The sequence below is a fragment of the Triticum dicoccoides genome, chromosome 1B (assembly GCF_002162155.2).
Source record: "Triticum dicoccoides isolate Atlit2015 ecotype Zavitan chromosome 1B, WEW_v2.0, whole genome shotgun sequence".
NCBI lineage: Eukaryota > Viridiplantae > Streptophyta > Magnoliopsida > Poales > Poaceae > Triticum > Triticum dicoccoides.
In genome coordinates this window covers 68,090,718-68,106,830 of record NC_041381.1, presented here as the reverse complement: position 1 = coordinate 68,106,830, position 16,113 = coordinate 68,090,718, and the positions used below count along the sequence as shown (strand labels likewise).

Genomic DNA, 16,113 nt, shown 5'->3' with positions numbered 1-16,113 from the left:
TCCGTAGTTGAGAGGGAGCGGCCAAAGCAATGTACAATCATTGGCATATTTTTACCGTGTTTTATTATTTTGCACGATTGCGGTAAGTTATAGCTGGGTGCTCACGATTCACACGTCTAGCGGCGGCGTTGTGGCGCGGCAAGCGTGCACTTGTGCGGTTGAGAGGGAGGGGTGGAAACCGTGGTAAACTCGTCTGCATAGTTGAGAGGGAGCGGCCAAAGCAATGTACAATCGTCTTCGTAGTGGAGCTGGGAGCGGCAAGGATAAGGGATGGAGACAAGGGTAACATGTTTGATGCGATCATACCAGCATTAAAGCACCGGATCCCATCAGAACTCCGAAGTTAAGCGTGCTTGGTTGAGAGTAGTACTAGGATGGGTGACCTTTTGGGAAGTCCTTGTGTTGCATTCCTTTTTTAATTTTTTTTGCGCCGCTTGCAAAACAAAACGCACGTGTGCGGCATATATTTACCGTGTTTTATTATTTTGCACGATTGCGGTAAGTTATAGCTGCGTGCTCATTATTCACGCGTCTAGCGGCGGCGTTGTGGCGCGGATGTCTCTCGAGATCGTTCGTGGATCCATCCAGTCTATGGTCTCACCGCCTTTTCTCCTGTATAAATAAGGAGTCTCCCGTCGCCAACAGAAGACGAGCTCTGGTCCATGGCAAGGAGGCGAGAAAGATGCAAGAAGAGGGGTGTGCGTGCAGAGCACGGGACGGTCGCAAGGTGCCGGCGCTACTGGCTGACAAAGCCGCGCGCTGTGGTGCACATGAGGAGGATTGAAGGAACACCCAATCAATCAGAGGGCGGGTGGGCTGAGTAGCCGGACGGCGCTGCCACGGGGGCAAGCGGTGAGCACGTGAGATGCATCTGCCACTGCTGTCGAACGCCCCCGGCGCTGGAGATAGCCATTCTTTTCTTTTCCGCAGGTACGTGAAACCCAGCTGCATACACAACCTATCCCTCCAACCTCGCCGCCCCATCTCTGCTGTGCTTCTTCGGTGGAACTCAGACCGTGGTGCGCCATTCCTATCGCCGTAGTCACACAGATGGCACGAGCGGGATCCGCCACCCCCACAGCGGGGCCTCTCCTCGGCGGGCGCCCCTCCCTCATCGCCGCCAACAACAGCGGAAGGGGCCGTGTCTGCACCGAGTGCCACGACCATTTCCGACGTGGCGGAGCACAGCCACACGGCCGGGGCGCTCGGACTCCGCCAGCTCAACCTGCGCGGTCGGCGGCTCCAGCGCAACGTCCCCCCGTGGAGTCGTCATCGTCTGTGCGCTCGACCACGGCAAGGAGGGCGTCAACCCCGTGGACCATGCGGGAGTAGGATCCGCGATCAGGCCCGTCCTCGCCGGGCGCCTGTTCGTGGCACACGCCGACGTCGCGGCTAGCCACAGCGGACGCCCTAGTCTCTCCAAGGAGTGCCACAACGTCACTGACGCGGCAGGGCACGGCCTGGACGCTTGGGCTTGGGCTACCCCCGCTCCTCGGCGGCTCCACCTCTGTCGCGACGGGTGGGCGACTCGACCTGGTGCTGAAGGTGGCGAGGGCCACGGCGAGGAGGACGTCAACGCCGAGGGCCTCGCGGGAGGGGAGCAGGATCCACGCTCGGCCGGTCGGCCTAGTCCCCATTGAGTTCCCGTCGTCCATGGCGCACTCCCTACTCACGGGTCACGGCCAACCACAACGGACACCGTCGTCTCTCCATGGAGTGCCACGCCGTTGCCGACGCGGTGGGGCACGGCTGCACGGCCGGGGCGCTCGGGCTCCGTCCCCTCCTCGGCCGTTCAATTTCGGGCGCGACAGGTCTCCGAGGCAGAGTCGTCGTCGGCGCACTCGACCTGGTAGACGGGGACGGCGAGGGCGAGGAGGACATCACGGACGAGCTTTGGTCTACACTAGCAAGAGGCCCATGCGTTGCACGGAACATCAAGATGCATTTATACGAGCTGTTTATCTTGTGGGAGACGAAGATGAACGAGGGAAGGCCTTATCTGCAAATGTGGAGCGGGGTGCGGGTATCTTTTTGTAAAATTGTCATAGTTTGTTTTCTATTCGTCAGATATAGATCAGACAATCTATATTGCAGGATGGCAAGCACACCATCATCACCAACTCGATTTTTTATATGAGCAGAGATATATACATATATAAACTAAAACACAAGTATCAACATTTACTCCCTTCGTTCCCAAATATAAGTCCTTTTAGAGATTTTAACAAGTGACTATATACGAAACAAAATGAGTGAATCTATACTTTAAAATATGTCTACATACATTCATATGTTGTAGTTCATTTGAAATGTCTAAAAAGACTTATATTTAGGAACGGATGAAGTAGGTTAAGTGCATGTTTGGATTCAGTACTAAGATTGAGATAAATGCAGGTTATAAGCAGCAAGGTGTCTCTTCAGGAGAAATCCCTTCACATTAAGAACTTGATTCAAGGGTTCGCAAAAAAAAACACTTGATTCAGGCAATTTGGCGTTTGATTCTGTATTATAAGCTAGCTGGTGCAAAAGATATGAACAATATGCTCCTTTTTTGATATTCTTTAAGATTTTCCTGGAAGTATGATACTATATCTTTCGAAAGATGTTTTATTCGCAATTGCTGAATCTTTGCTGGGAAAGATACAATATCTGACACGAATTTGTGCATTGCCAATTATGCATATGTATGACTAGCTTCTCTATGAGGTATAAAGGGTATAGATGTTAGATGTTTGCCGTTAAAGGTTCAGCTTATAATTAAGTGTGACATAGATAAACTATGTTTAGCTTATTATATAAAAAACTATGGAAGGTTCACTAAGTGTCCTCCTGACCGAGTGCAATATACTCTGGACAGGGTAATTCTGGACAGAGCTGATCCATTCAGTAAATGCATATGTAGAAACATCTATGACTTCTGCCTCACTAGTGAATGAATTTGCTCTGGAAGCCGTGTGAGGCTAGAGATATACTCTACTAGTGTAAAAAACGCTCTTATATTATGGGATGGAGGGAGTAGTTTACTGTCCTATGATTTCAGCAATGTACGACTGGAAGTAGGTTCCTGTGATTGACTGTACAGGGTGATTTCTCACACGCTTCTGTATGAATGTGAATTCGAGCTGTGATTGTTTGTCGCAGTCTACAGTTTTGCTCCTCTATTTTTATAGCCAAGCGCGGTTTGCTCTTTTAAGCCATTTGTGTTTGCATCACCATTCAGATTTTCTGTGAACTCAATACCCTCCAATTTCTCATTCTTCTACTGTTCTGTTGTGCAATAATCTTTCAATCTATGTATTGCTTTATGAATTAGCAAAAGAAAAACTCTGGCTAGAGAAAGCTGCATGTATAATGATGTATATAATTAGCCATGGCAAAACATATATTTAGTTGCCACTGTATTGTTGCATGTGAACCACAACAAATTCACACCTCTTCTGCTGGTGTTCTATCACATATCAACAGTGAACACTAGGATCGATTGCGTTTATTATATGATATGTAATGTAAGCAGGCTTATAAAATTTGTGTGTTTCTGTTGATGTAGCTTACCTTGACAGGGGAGAAAAGAGCATGGCGGCCGTCTTTGTCAGGCTCACGATGCAGAAGCTCTTGATGAAAGCACAAAACGTCCCATGTCGAACCGCGGGCTGACATGGTGTGAGAATTGCGGTTAGCTGAAAAATGGGGATTAGACACATGGAGATGTAGCACCTGGGTGAGTAGGTACCTGCACGGCTTGTGAATGATCTGAAATCCGAACCGTGAACCTCTCATGGGGACTTGCCGCGCCTAGCTAGCTCTGACGGCCGCCACTCCACAATTTTTTTTGCGCCGCTTGCAAAACAAAACGCACGTGTGCGGTATATATTTACCGTGTTTTATTATTTTGCACGATTGCGGTAAGTTATAGCTGGGTGCTCACTATTCACGCGTCTAGCGGCAGCGTTGTGGCGCGGCAAGCGTGCACTGGTGCGGTTGAGAGGGAGGGGTGGAAACCGTGGTAAAGTCATCTCCGTAGTTGAGAGGGAGCGGCCAAAGCAAGCAGCTGCCTCGTGCCGCGAGACCCGCCATGGCCGCCACGAGCAGATCGGTGCTTCTGCCGCATCTCCTTTGCCTCTTTGTTACCGGAATGGATAAGAGTGGGTTGGGGACGAGTGGACGAGGGGAGCTGGATAGAAAACGGGCGTTCGCATGGTTGGTTGTAGGCTACGAACGTTTTTACGGGCTGATGTGTCAACAACCAGCAGCATGAAGATTTGCGTGTGATCAGACGGCTGTAACATTGTACGCTCTCGAGGTCTATAAATCTAACGTCAAATTGATAACTTTTTCGTTCTGTTGTTGTTTAAATGACAGTTAGCAGGTAGACATGCTTGACTTAACAACATGCCTATACATTGTTTTCTTTGTTTCAGTTCTATAAAAAAACAAAAGCTTCGAACTTTCTGCTCTATTAGCTACCAATACTAGTATTGTACCGTAGGCTTCCTTTGCATGTATAAGCTACTAAATGTGTTCCTTTTTAGTATGAATAACTATGTAAGCCCCTCAATTCCTACAATGGACTATTAAGAGGGTGCTTGGATACGTTTTAGTCCCATGACTAAAAATAGTGGGACTAAAACTTGCCAGCCTCACCCATGCTTGGATCCAAATACTAAAGAGACTAAAATCAAGTTAACGAGCATTTACTATCTTCCAAACCCTCCAATCTAGAACTCGCCTATGTTAAAGGAGAGGAATTAAATGAGGAGAGAGAGGACTAATCCACATTTTAGTAGGGGTGCCCCTGACTAAAAAGTTTTAGTCTCAAGACTAGTTTTAGCCCCTCTTTAGTCAAAGGTGCTTGGAACTTTAGCCTCTTAAAGAGACTATTTTTAGTCAGACTAAAATAAGTCCCTTGGATCCAAGCACCCTCTAAACCTTGGAAAAGAAAACCTCATCACTCTCTTTTTATGAACCTTTGCCATAAATAAAGTCTTGGGACAACTTACCAAATATTACGAAATTAGCTAAATAGCTTATCGTTCTATGTGGCGCAGCGTGCCGCCGCGCACTACCCGCTAGTGTCCAACTAGTCCTGAAGCCAACTGATCTTCTACCATTATTTTTGGCTATTATAAGAATGCCACTCTTCTAATTGCCTTTATTCTGGACTATGCGACTACGTTGAGGAACACAGAAGTACGCGATTATCGTCATGTAGAATTTATTGAAAAAAAATCTACATGATGTCGGGGTTGCGGTGGTGGTTACGGTAGTCGACTCTAGGTGTGTTCGTGGCATTACCTCAGGTTGTTTGTTGCGGTGAAGTCGGAGCTGCGGTGGAAGAGTCCGGGTGATGATGATGAGCGGTAGGTGGTCTGTTCGGTAGTCTTTCATGACGCCGGCCTTGTTGCCGTTCGTATCTTTACCTTAGAGTCAGAGCTGCGCTGTCACCAACACTGGTGGCTGGTTGCCTGGCATGGATCTTCATGTGCCTTCTTGCAGCCTCGGCGGTGTGGGCTTGGTCAGAGGGCGCATACAATGAAGTCGTAGTCACTTGCTTGGGGAGAAGTGGTGAGGATGACAGAATGTGCTTCCTCGACAAGGTTCGCTTGGGAAGAAGTGGCGAGGATGACAGAATGTGCTTCCTCGACAAGGTTCTCTAGCGGTGGTGTGTGTGTGTCGTATCTTGTGGGTGACTGATCAACAGGTGGTGACGGTTTTCACCCGGTTTTTTGCTAATTAACCGGGCAACTATCTTTTTCTTAATTAATGGATTGAGTCATAAGATTCCCCGTTTTCAAATAAAAAAAGTGGCCCATGTGTGTAATTTTTTTTGATCTTATGTGTGCTTTTAAAATTTAAGAAGAAACCTTAGTTTGGGGCCCTATCTGAAGAGAAGTATACTGCTTAAATTTTTTGCTTTCCTAACTATTAATTTTTTTTCACTTGGGGCTCAAATGTGTTATCTTTCTGATAAACACTAGTATAAAAACATCACATTGGTATTACTAGAGTTATCATGAAACATATTCTTATAATGTACTGTATAATTATTTTTATGTGATGCTACATGTCTGTACATAAATTGATGTTCAAAGTTTCACCTTGAATATTATACAAGTTAATGTCTAATAAGACGACAACTTTTATCGGAGTTAATACTTTGCTGCTGGTGTGTTTTGCGCATCTAATCTGACTCGCGTACATGTTCATGAGAAGCACTTTTAATCTCATTATTGAGTATGGTTGTTGGCCTTACTAATAGTGGGTCCATTAATGTCCAAAATATATATCCAGGTGAAAGCTTAAACATAAGCTATCTGAGCCCTTATCTGAAGGCATTGGGTTCTAATTACAGTAACGGAGTGAATTTTGCTATTAGCGGTTCAACAACACTACCACGGGACGCCCTTTTTGTATTGCATGGACAGGTGCAGGAATTCTTCTTCTTTAAAGCCAGATCGTTGGAACTCATCAATCAAGGTCTGTTTGCCGTCCAAATGAAGTAAGACGCGCGGAGAAAACATGAGGCCCTCTGGGGAAGTAGGCGGCTCGTCCCAGCGAGCCAAGAAGTAGGTTTATTCGGAGTTGTCATTGCTAAGTGTAGCTGGCATCAAGAGTTATGCTCGTAGCAGGCATGAATTGGTAAACTCAAGCACCTCTTTTTGAAATTTATGCATCCGATTAGTTGGTGTTCTAATTATTTGGGAAAATAAATTTGTTGCAGGCTGAAGAACTTGGCTATGGCATGCAGAGAGGCGGCGCGAGCGGCTCGGTGGCATGGGCGCGGTGGTTCGGGTCAGCCGCGTCAATCTTGGGGAGCTCCATGCCTAGATCTGGCTCCCCTTGTGCAGCGACTCGCTCGCTCAGCCGGTGCTCCCAGTGGCCGTGTCCGGAGGATGATGGCGGGGCGGAGATGCTCGACGGTGAGGCGTGCCGTGTAGAAGGTGAGATGCGGTGCTTGGTTTGTGAGGCTTCATCGTGTCAAGATCCGGTCTGTGGCAGCAGCTTGTTTGGGCGGCGGTTTTCCATGTGGCCACGGTCGGGGGGTCGGTGGTGGATGCTGCCGGTGGGGCTTGATGTGGCGGTGGTGGAGGTGTGTGGCCGCGGTGGGAGGTCGGGTGCTAGTGGTAGCCAAGGTTGCTCTAACTCCTTTTGTGCGGATGCTCGAGGTGGGCGGCTGTGTCTTCGTAGTTAGTTGCTGGACCCGGCCGGGACGCTCGCCGTGAATGGCATGAGGATGGGGTGGTCTTGTGTTGATGGAATCAAGCGCTGGCATCTGCGGAGACGACCAGGATGGAGATGCTTCAGGCGAAAGCCTTGTGCCAACCTTGTCGGCAACGATGACGGCGACGCCTTTGGGCGCCGCTTCCCTTCTTGAAGGGTCATTGGGGAGTTGCTGTCGCCTGCTCATTCGTGTGCTTTGGGCGAGAGCCTTAGATCCTTTATTGGTTCGGACAACGATGGCATCTCGATGTCGTTCTCCCCCTTGGGGGCATTGTTTTTTGGAGCCACGAAATCCACTGTTGGTCGCTTGATATCTAGGTAGTAGAGGTTATTGGGTGGTTGGAATGCTCAGTGGTGGCGGTGGAAGTGATCTGTGGCGGCGACTGGTGCCTTGGTCATCCTGGTGTTGTTGGTTGACCTCTCTTGGGGGCTCGTGGCGACGGTGAGGTCTCGGTGTTCGGTGCCCTTCGACGGCGCGTGAGGTTTTGTTGCTTTGCATAGTGCTCTGGCTCCCTCTATTTGTGACTGTGGTCATGGTGTGGCCCAGAGGAGGTGCAGGGGTTGTCTCGGAGGAGCATTGCCCTTTGGCACGTTCAGTGTCTGTCTCTGTCGTGACGTGGCTAGGCAATGGGATGCCCTTCGATGGTAGCTGCGACTTCATAGCTCTTCAAGGTGTGAGTGATCGCAGGGCAGCGGGTGACTTCTTATCTACGTCTTCTCGGCAACGAATCTCCTTTCAACTGATCCAACAATGCTAGCTCCTGCTCTTCTCGGTTAGCTTAGTGGTGATGGGTGCTAAATTCTTGTTGTTGGCCACTTGTCGTAGCTTGTTTCCTGGTTTCTTCTCTGTTGTTCCTTATCCCTTCTTGTCTGTAGTGTTGGGTGCTACACGTGTGTAGCTATTGTGTTTGTATCTCGGTCTTAATTATGATAATGAAAATGGTTCAGACCGGCGTAAGCCCGCCGTAGCTCCGTCAAAAAAATCGGGGGAGCTCGTTGTGTATGTTTATTGTGTGTGTGTGTGTGTGTAGTAGGTGCGCTAGAATCGGGCCCAACTATTGACACACGTTCATCGATGGATCAAACCCCGTGAACTCTAAAATTGGTTAAATCACCCCTTAAATTTGTCAAAACTGAGCCAATTAGCCCATGGGCGGTTTTGGACAGGATTTGCGATTCGGGGGGAGGAGGAGCAGGGGGTAGAGTCGGTCGACAGAAAAAACTAAACTGACTGAGTCAATCGATTCAGCCCAAACAAAACAGGCCATTATACCCTCTGTTTCTGTTGTTTCTGCCCAACTCTAAGGGCCTCTTTGATTCGTAGGATTTTGAAAACGTAGGAATAAGAAAAGTATATGGTTGGAGTGTGTTAGGGCATATTTCCCTCTAAGTAGTTTTGGTGATTGATGACAATGCTATTTCGGACTAATCGTTTGCGTTGAGTATTTCAGAGATTCATTTTTTGGCACGAGACGATACTTCCCCCTCGGAGCTTTATGTGAAGACGGTGTAGTCTCCTTCGTTTTCTGTTTGGTGGACTTGAGTCATAGGAGACACCGTACTATCAAGAGGGGGTCCGCATTGGAAAGGCTAGGGTGGAATCAATACATACACGTCCTCTTTGCACCCTCAGCTCCTTCCCTCTCCTCGGAGGTTGCTGTTTTAACAAAAGTGGACACTGGGAGGAGAAAGCGGTAGTACCGCCACCAGAGCGGTAGTACCGCCCATGGTCCTTAAGCGGCAGTACCGCTGTCCTACAGCGGTAGTACCGCTTTGGGGCAACGGCGGCAGTACCGTCCTGGTTCGGCAACGCTACCGCTTTGATTCGAGGATGCATTTTCTCGTGTCGGTTTGTGCGGCAGTAGTAGCGGCAGTAGCAGCGGTAGTACCGCCTATAAGAGGTAGTACCACGGCTACCACCGCTACTAGTGCCGCCCATACCCCCTCTCTTTCTCTCGTTCTCCCTCTGCTTCTACTACGCCTAGTCTATGCGGTAGTACCGCTGGTGGTCACGGTACTACCGCTGCGACTGATGGTAGTACCGCTCCGTGCGGGCTGAAGAAGGGGGTAACGGTTGGATTGGTTCCCCCACTATATAAGGAGGTCTTCTTCTTCAAGTTGACCTACCTCTTTTCCTCGAAGCTCCATTGTTGCTCCAAAGCTCATTTTCGCCCGATCTCTCTCCCTAGCCAATCAAACTTGTTGATTCTTTAGGGATTGGTTGATAAGGCCCAGATCTATACTTCTACCAAGATAAATTTGATTCCCCCCACTAATCCTTCGCGGATGTTGTTACTCTTGGGTGTATGAACATCCTAGACAGTTGAGGTCACCTCGGAGCCATATTCCATTGTAGTGAAGCTCTGTGGTATCGTTGGGAACCTCCAATTGAGTTGTGGAGATAGCCCCAACCTTGTTTGTAAAGGTTCGGTCGCCGCCTCCAAGGGCACCAATAGTGGAATCACGACATCTAGCATTGTGTGAGGGTGTGAGGAGAATACGGTGGCCCTAGTGGCTTCTTGCGAAGCATTGTGCATCCACACCGCTCCAACGGAGACGTACTTCCTCTCAAAGGGAAGGAACTTCGGTAACACAACCTCGTCTTCACCGGCTCCACTTTTGGTTATCTATTACCTTTACTTGTGCAAGCTTATATTGTGTTGTATCCCTAGCATGCTTGTGTACTTGTTGTTGTTGCATCATATAGATTGCTCACCTAGTTGCATATACTTTATTGTGAAGTTTAAATTGGTAAAGAAAAGCTAAAAACTGTTAGTTTCCTATTCACCCCCCCCCCCTAGTCAACTTATTGATCCTTTAAATTGGTATCAGAGCCTCGTCTCTTTATTAAGGACTTTACCGTCCGAAGAGTATGGTTGACACCGTAGACGATGGGGAGGAGCACACCTGTGTGATTCCGTCCTCGTCTACGGCCGATGGGGGACCTCGATCTCTCGATAGGAGTTCAATGTGGCTTTGGACACATTGAAAACCTCCATGACGACCGAGGTTGAAAGCATGTTCAACAAGTTTTTAGAAGGCCTTAAATTATCCACCGCACCTATGAAAGTGGGTGAGCCCACTAACAAGGTGACGGATGCTAACTCCGACAAGGGGGAAGCTACTAGTGACAAAGTTCCTTTATCTAGTGGAAGAAGTGGAAATGGCATCTTTGCCTATGTTGAACCTCCACTTATTTATGGAGGACCGGTTCCCTCCACTCACTTGAATCATGTTGGTCCTCCTCCTAAGATTGTGAAAAATGAGGATTTTGATTCTTGGGTCTACCACTTTAAACGTTATTTGAATCATGTTAACACTAATCTTTGGAGAAGTATTGAGCAAGGTTTCTACCCACCCCTTCCTCTTGCCATGGATGTTGGTATTGCCTCCGATCCCTTTCTCTTTGCTTCTAGGTTTCAAATCTAGTCTTTAGGGGCAATAGGCTTTGCATTCATCAATTTTTGGCCAAATCGAAGCTTGAGTAGGATGGTGAAGGCTTCTAGACTATTTGGATTGATATTTGGTAGGCCTATTTTTGAATTCGGCATCCCGGTAGTGCCGGATTTGGCCACGGCAGTAGGGAACCACCGTTTGAAGGAAATATGCCCTAGACGCAATAATAAAGTTATTATTTATTTCCTTATTTCATGATAAATGTTTATTATTCATGCTAGAATTGTATTAACCGGAAACATAATACATGTGTGAATACATAGACAAACATAGTGTCACTAGTATGCCCCTACTTGAATAGCTCGTTAATCAAAGATGGTTAAGTTTCCTAACCATAGACATGAGTTGTCATTTGATTAACGGGATCACATCATTAGGAGAATGATGTGATTGACTTGACCCATTCTGTTAGCTTAGCACTTGATCGTTTAGTATGTTGCTATTGCTTTCTTCATGACTTATACGTGTTCTTATGACTATGAGATTATGCAACTCCCGTTTATCGGAGGAACACTTTGTGTGCCACCAAACGTCACAACGTAACTGGGTGATTATAAAGGGGCTCTACAGGTGTCTCCGAAGGTACTTGTTGGGTTGGTGTATTTCGAGATTAGGATTTGTCAATCCGATTGTCGGAGAGGTATCTATGTGCCCACTCGGTAATGCACATCACTATAAGCCTTGCAAGCATTGTAACTAATGAGTTAGTTGCGGGATGATGTATTACGAAATGAGTAAAGAGACTTGTCGGTAACAAGATTGAACTAGGTATTGAGATATCGACGATCGAATCTCGGGCAAGTAACATACCGATGACAAAGGGAACAACGTATGTTGTTATGCGGTTTGACCGATAAAGATCTTCGTAGAATATGTGGGAGCAAATATGAGCATCCAGGTTCCACTATTGGTTATTGATCGGAGACGTGTCTCGGTCATGTCTACATAGTTCTCGAACCCGTAGGGTCCGCACGCTTAAAGTTCTGTGACGATTTGTATTATGAGTTTATGTATTTTTGATGTACCAAAGGTAGTTCGGAGTCCCAGATGAGATCGGGGACATGACGAGGAGTCTCAAAATGGTCGAGACATAAAGATCGATATATTGGATGACTATATTCGGATATCGAAAAGGTTCCAAGTGATTCGGGTATTTTCGGAGTACCGGGGAGTTACGGGAATTCACCGGGAGAAGTATCAGGCCTTATTGGGCCATACGGGAATAGAGGAGAGAGGCCAAAAGGAAGGAGGCACGCGCCCCCCTCTTGTCCGAATTGGACAAGGGGTGCAGCCCCCTTTTCCTTCTCCCCCTCCCCCTCTTTCCTTCTCTCCTACTCCGGGAAGGAAAAGGGAATCCTACTAGGAGTTGGGAGTCCTAGTAGGACTCCCCACACTTGGCGCGCCCCCTCTAGGGCCGGCCTATTCCTCCCTCCTTTATATACGGGAGCAGGGGGCACCTCTAGACACAACAATTGATCATTGATCTCTTAGCCGTGTGCGGTGCCCCCTCCGCCATATTCCACCTCGGTAATATTGTAGCGGTGCTTAGGCGAAGCCCTGCGTCGGTAGCATCATCAACACTGTCATCATGCCGTCGTGCTGACGGAACTCTACCGCAAAGCTCTGCTGGATCGAAGTTCGTGGGACGTCATCGAGCTAAACGTGTGCTGAACTCGGAGGTGCCGTACGTTTGGTACTTGGATCGGTCGGATCGTGAAGACGTACGACTACATCAACCGCGTTGTCATAACGCTTCCGCTTTCGGTCTACGAGGGTACGTGGACACACTCTCCCCTCTCGTTGCTATGCATCACCATGATCCTGTGTGTGCGTAGGAATTTTTTGAAATTACTACGTTCCCCAACACCGTTCCCCCGCCTGGAGCAGTACTACCACTCCCTTGGAGCGGTACTACCGCCTGCTTGGGCAGTACTACCGCTTCCAGATCACGGTACTACCGCTAGATGCCAACTTCCACCGTACTCGTACCAAATATCGGTTCGTGTTGATTTTTCTTGTGTCTTATGCTCGTCCTCTGCTGTTTCTTGTGTCCGTGTATTTGGTTTCAGGTGATGGCCCTTCCGAGCAACATGTCCGCTGTGTCAACCCCGGGCGTTCTACTTCAAAGCGCTATCACACCTCTAAGGCAGCGGCTGCTTCTTCAAGTGTTCCACCAACTTCGTCTCAGCAGGCTACCAAGAGTATTGCAAAGAAGCCCAAGCCGAAGCCCAAGTCCATGACTGAGATGACTGCCAAGGAATTCTGGGAGAAGCGTCGGCGCAATCCCTATGAGCAAGATCAAGAGTCCAATCTTGTCAACCGTCCTCTGGAACCGTTTTCAGTGGGCAATCTACTTTGATGTGATCAAAGCAAAGAAGAATCTCTATGTTGATGTTCGCACCATCGACACTGGCTATATGGAGAAGGACCCTGCCTATTTTGGCGAAGCTCTACAGATGTGTACTCAGCTGAACATTCTCAGGGTCATGTAGTTCAACAAAGACTTTGATGCAGATTTGGTGGCTCAGTTCTATGCCACGGTCCATCTTGGAACGGATGAGGAAAGAACTCTGACTTGGATGACCAATGGCAAGCTTCTCTTTGTCAAATGGAAGGCATTCATGGAGTTACTTGGGATTGAAGATCAAGGGCTTGAGAACCCAGTTGGCTTTCTCCCTCACCGCAATCCAACTTCCACTCACAAGCAATCTATCTGGCAATACTATACTTTGAAGATTCACCCCGAGACCCAGAAGGAGACCTATGAGTTGCCTGCCTTTCTGGACATACTTCATCGCATCTTCAAAGAGACTCTCTTCCCTCGCATTGGGAACTTGGATATGGTTCACTCCTTTCTCGTGGACATGCTTCTTTTCTGCCAGCGTGAGAAGGAAGAAAACACTGGAGAATCCTTTGATATTTCTCATGTAATATGGTCTGAGCTTGTCATAGCTATCTCTGAGCGCTGCCCCATCTATACGCCTTTTCTCATGTTTCTTATTGAGAAGGCTTGGATGCACACTTATCCTAATGTTGTGCTGGAGACTGGCGAGTTGATTCCTCATGAGATCAAGCGTCTGAGGAAGAAGGAGAACTGGGGCACATTGGTTCCGAGGTCTGGGATTCCATCTGGAGCTGCTGACGATGAGACAGAGGCTGATGCTGCTGCTGATGATGATTATGAGCCCTCTGGAGTGGATCCCTCATGGGCAAAGAAGCTCAAGCGCAAAATGAAGAAACTTTTCTGCATGGAGTCTCATGGACAGTACATGGCTCATGTGTCTGAGAAGAAGGCCAGGAGCCGTCACAAGGAGTTCATGCGTCAGTTAGGTTCAACAGTTGCCAGCGGTTCTAAGGACAACATCACAAATGAGGAGGAGTGGGTTCAGCAGCACTGCCCATGGACAGACTCAGACACTGAGCAGCCCCCTCCCGATGACAGAGGAGCAGATGATCTCACGGGGATGTGATGCTGGAGATCTTCAGTTATGCAACGTGTGGCCGTAGCAGCACTCTTTCCCTTTTTGGTGTCTCGATACCAAAGGGGGAGAGAGTTTAGGGATTTGTCGTTGTCGAGTTGCGAGTGTCTTATTTGTCTGCTCTTCTCTCTCGCAAACTCTCTTATTTTCTTTGGTTTGGTTTGTGTTCGTGAGACCTGGTACCCTATCATATGGTGTGAGACATATGCTACCCTATCTTATTATTATCTTATATGTCAAGCACTTTAGTAGTTTGTGAGATCATGCTTATCTCTTATGTCTAATTTGCTCACTTGCCTCTCTATTGCATCCTAGCTCATATGTCTTATCTTTGATGCAATTGTTGTCGGACTATAAAATATAGGGGGAGTGTTAATCCTAATGTGTGCACTTTGCAATCCAAAGGCACCTCTAATTAAGTGCACACATCTAGGGGGGGGGCCGTCTATATTTTTTAGTTTTGGGATTCGCTTTATCTCTTGTCATTACCTTGTGCAAATTCCGTGTTTGTCATCAATCCACCAAAAAGGGGGAGATTGTTAGGGCATATTTCCCTCTAAGTAGTTTTGGTGATTGATGACAATGTTTTGGCGGACTAATCGTGTACGTTCAGTATTTCAGAGATTCATTCTTTGGTACGAGACGATACTTCCCCCTCGGAGCTTTATGTGAAGACGGTGTAGTCTCCTTCATTTTTGGTTTGGTGGACTTGAGTCGTAGGGGACACTGTGCTATCAAGAGAGGGTCCGCATTGGAAAGGCTAGGGTGGAATCAACACGTACACGTCCTCTTTGCACCCCCCCCCCAGTTCCTTTCCTCTCCTTGGAGGTTGTTGTTTTAACAAAAGTGGACACTGGGAGGAGAAAGCGGTAGTACCGCCGCCAGAGCACTAGTACCGCCCATGGTCCTTAAGCGGCAGTACCACTATCCTACAACGGTTGTACCGCTTCTGGGCATCGGCAGCAGTACGGTCCTGGTTCAGCAATGCCACCGCTTCGATTCGAGGATGCATTTTCTCGTGTCGGGTTGTGCAGCAGTAGTAGCGGCAGTAGCAGCGGTAGTACCGCGGCTACCACCGCTACTAGTGCCGCCCATACCCCCTCTCTTTCTCTCATTCTCCCTCTGATTCTACTACGCCCAGTCTATGCGGTAGTACCGTTGGTGGCCGCGGTAGTACCGCTGCGACCAACGGTAGTACCGCTCTACTGAGCAGTAGTACCGCTCCGTGGAGGCTGAAGAAGGGGGTAACGGTTGGATTGGTTCCCCCAGGAGGTCTTCTTCTTCAAGTTGATCTACCTCTTTTCCCCCCAAGCTCCATTGTTCCTTCAAAGCTCATTTTCGCCCGATCTCTCTCCCTAGCCAATCAAACTTGTTGATTCTTTAGGGATTGGTTGAGAAGGCACAGATCTACACTTCCACCAAGAGAAATTTGATTCCCCCCACTAATCCTTCACGGATCTTGTTACTCTTGGGCGTTTGAGCACCCTAGATGGTTGAGGTCACCTCGGAGTCATATTCCATTGTGGTGAAGCTCCGTGGCATCGTTGGGAGCCTCCAATTGAGTTGTGGAGATAGACCCAACCTTGTTTGTAAAGGTTCGGTCACCGCCTCCAAGGGCACCAATAGTGAAATCACGACATCTCGCATTGTGTGAGGACGTGAGGAGAATACGGTGGTCCTAGTGGCTTCTTGGGGAGCATTGTGCCTCCACACTGCTCCAACGGAGACGTACTTCCTCTCAAAGGGAAGGAACTTCGGTAACATATCCTCGTTTTCACCGGCTCCACTTTTGGTTATCTCTTACCTTTACTTGTGCAAGCTTATATTGTGTTGTATCCCTAGCGTGCTTGTGTACTTGTTGTTGTTGCATCATATAGGTTGCTCACCTAGTTGCATATCTAGACAACCTACTTTGATGCGAAGTTTAAATTGGTAAAGAAAAGGTAAAAATTGTTAGTTG

The 16,113-nt window shown here is 48.0% G+C and overlaps 1 non-coding gene across 1 annotated transcript; it reads left to right on the top strand.

The window, feature by feature from the left end:
* The first annotated feature begins 292 nt into the window (after window positions 1-292).
* Window positions 293-411, top strand: LOC119351338. The gene has a single exon (XR_005169853.1). It is a non-coding gene; the product is annotated as a 5S ribosomal RNA (ribosomal RNA).
* The last annotated feature ends 15,702 nt before the right edge of the window (window positions 412-16,113 follow it).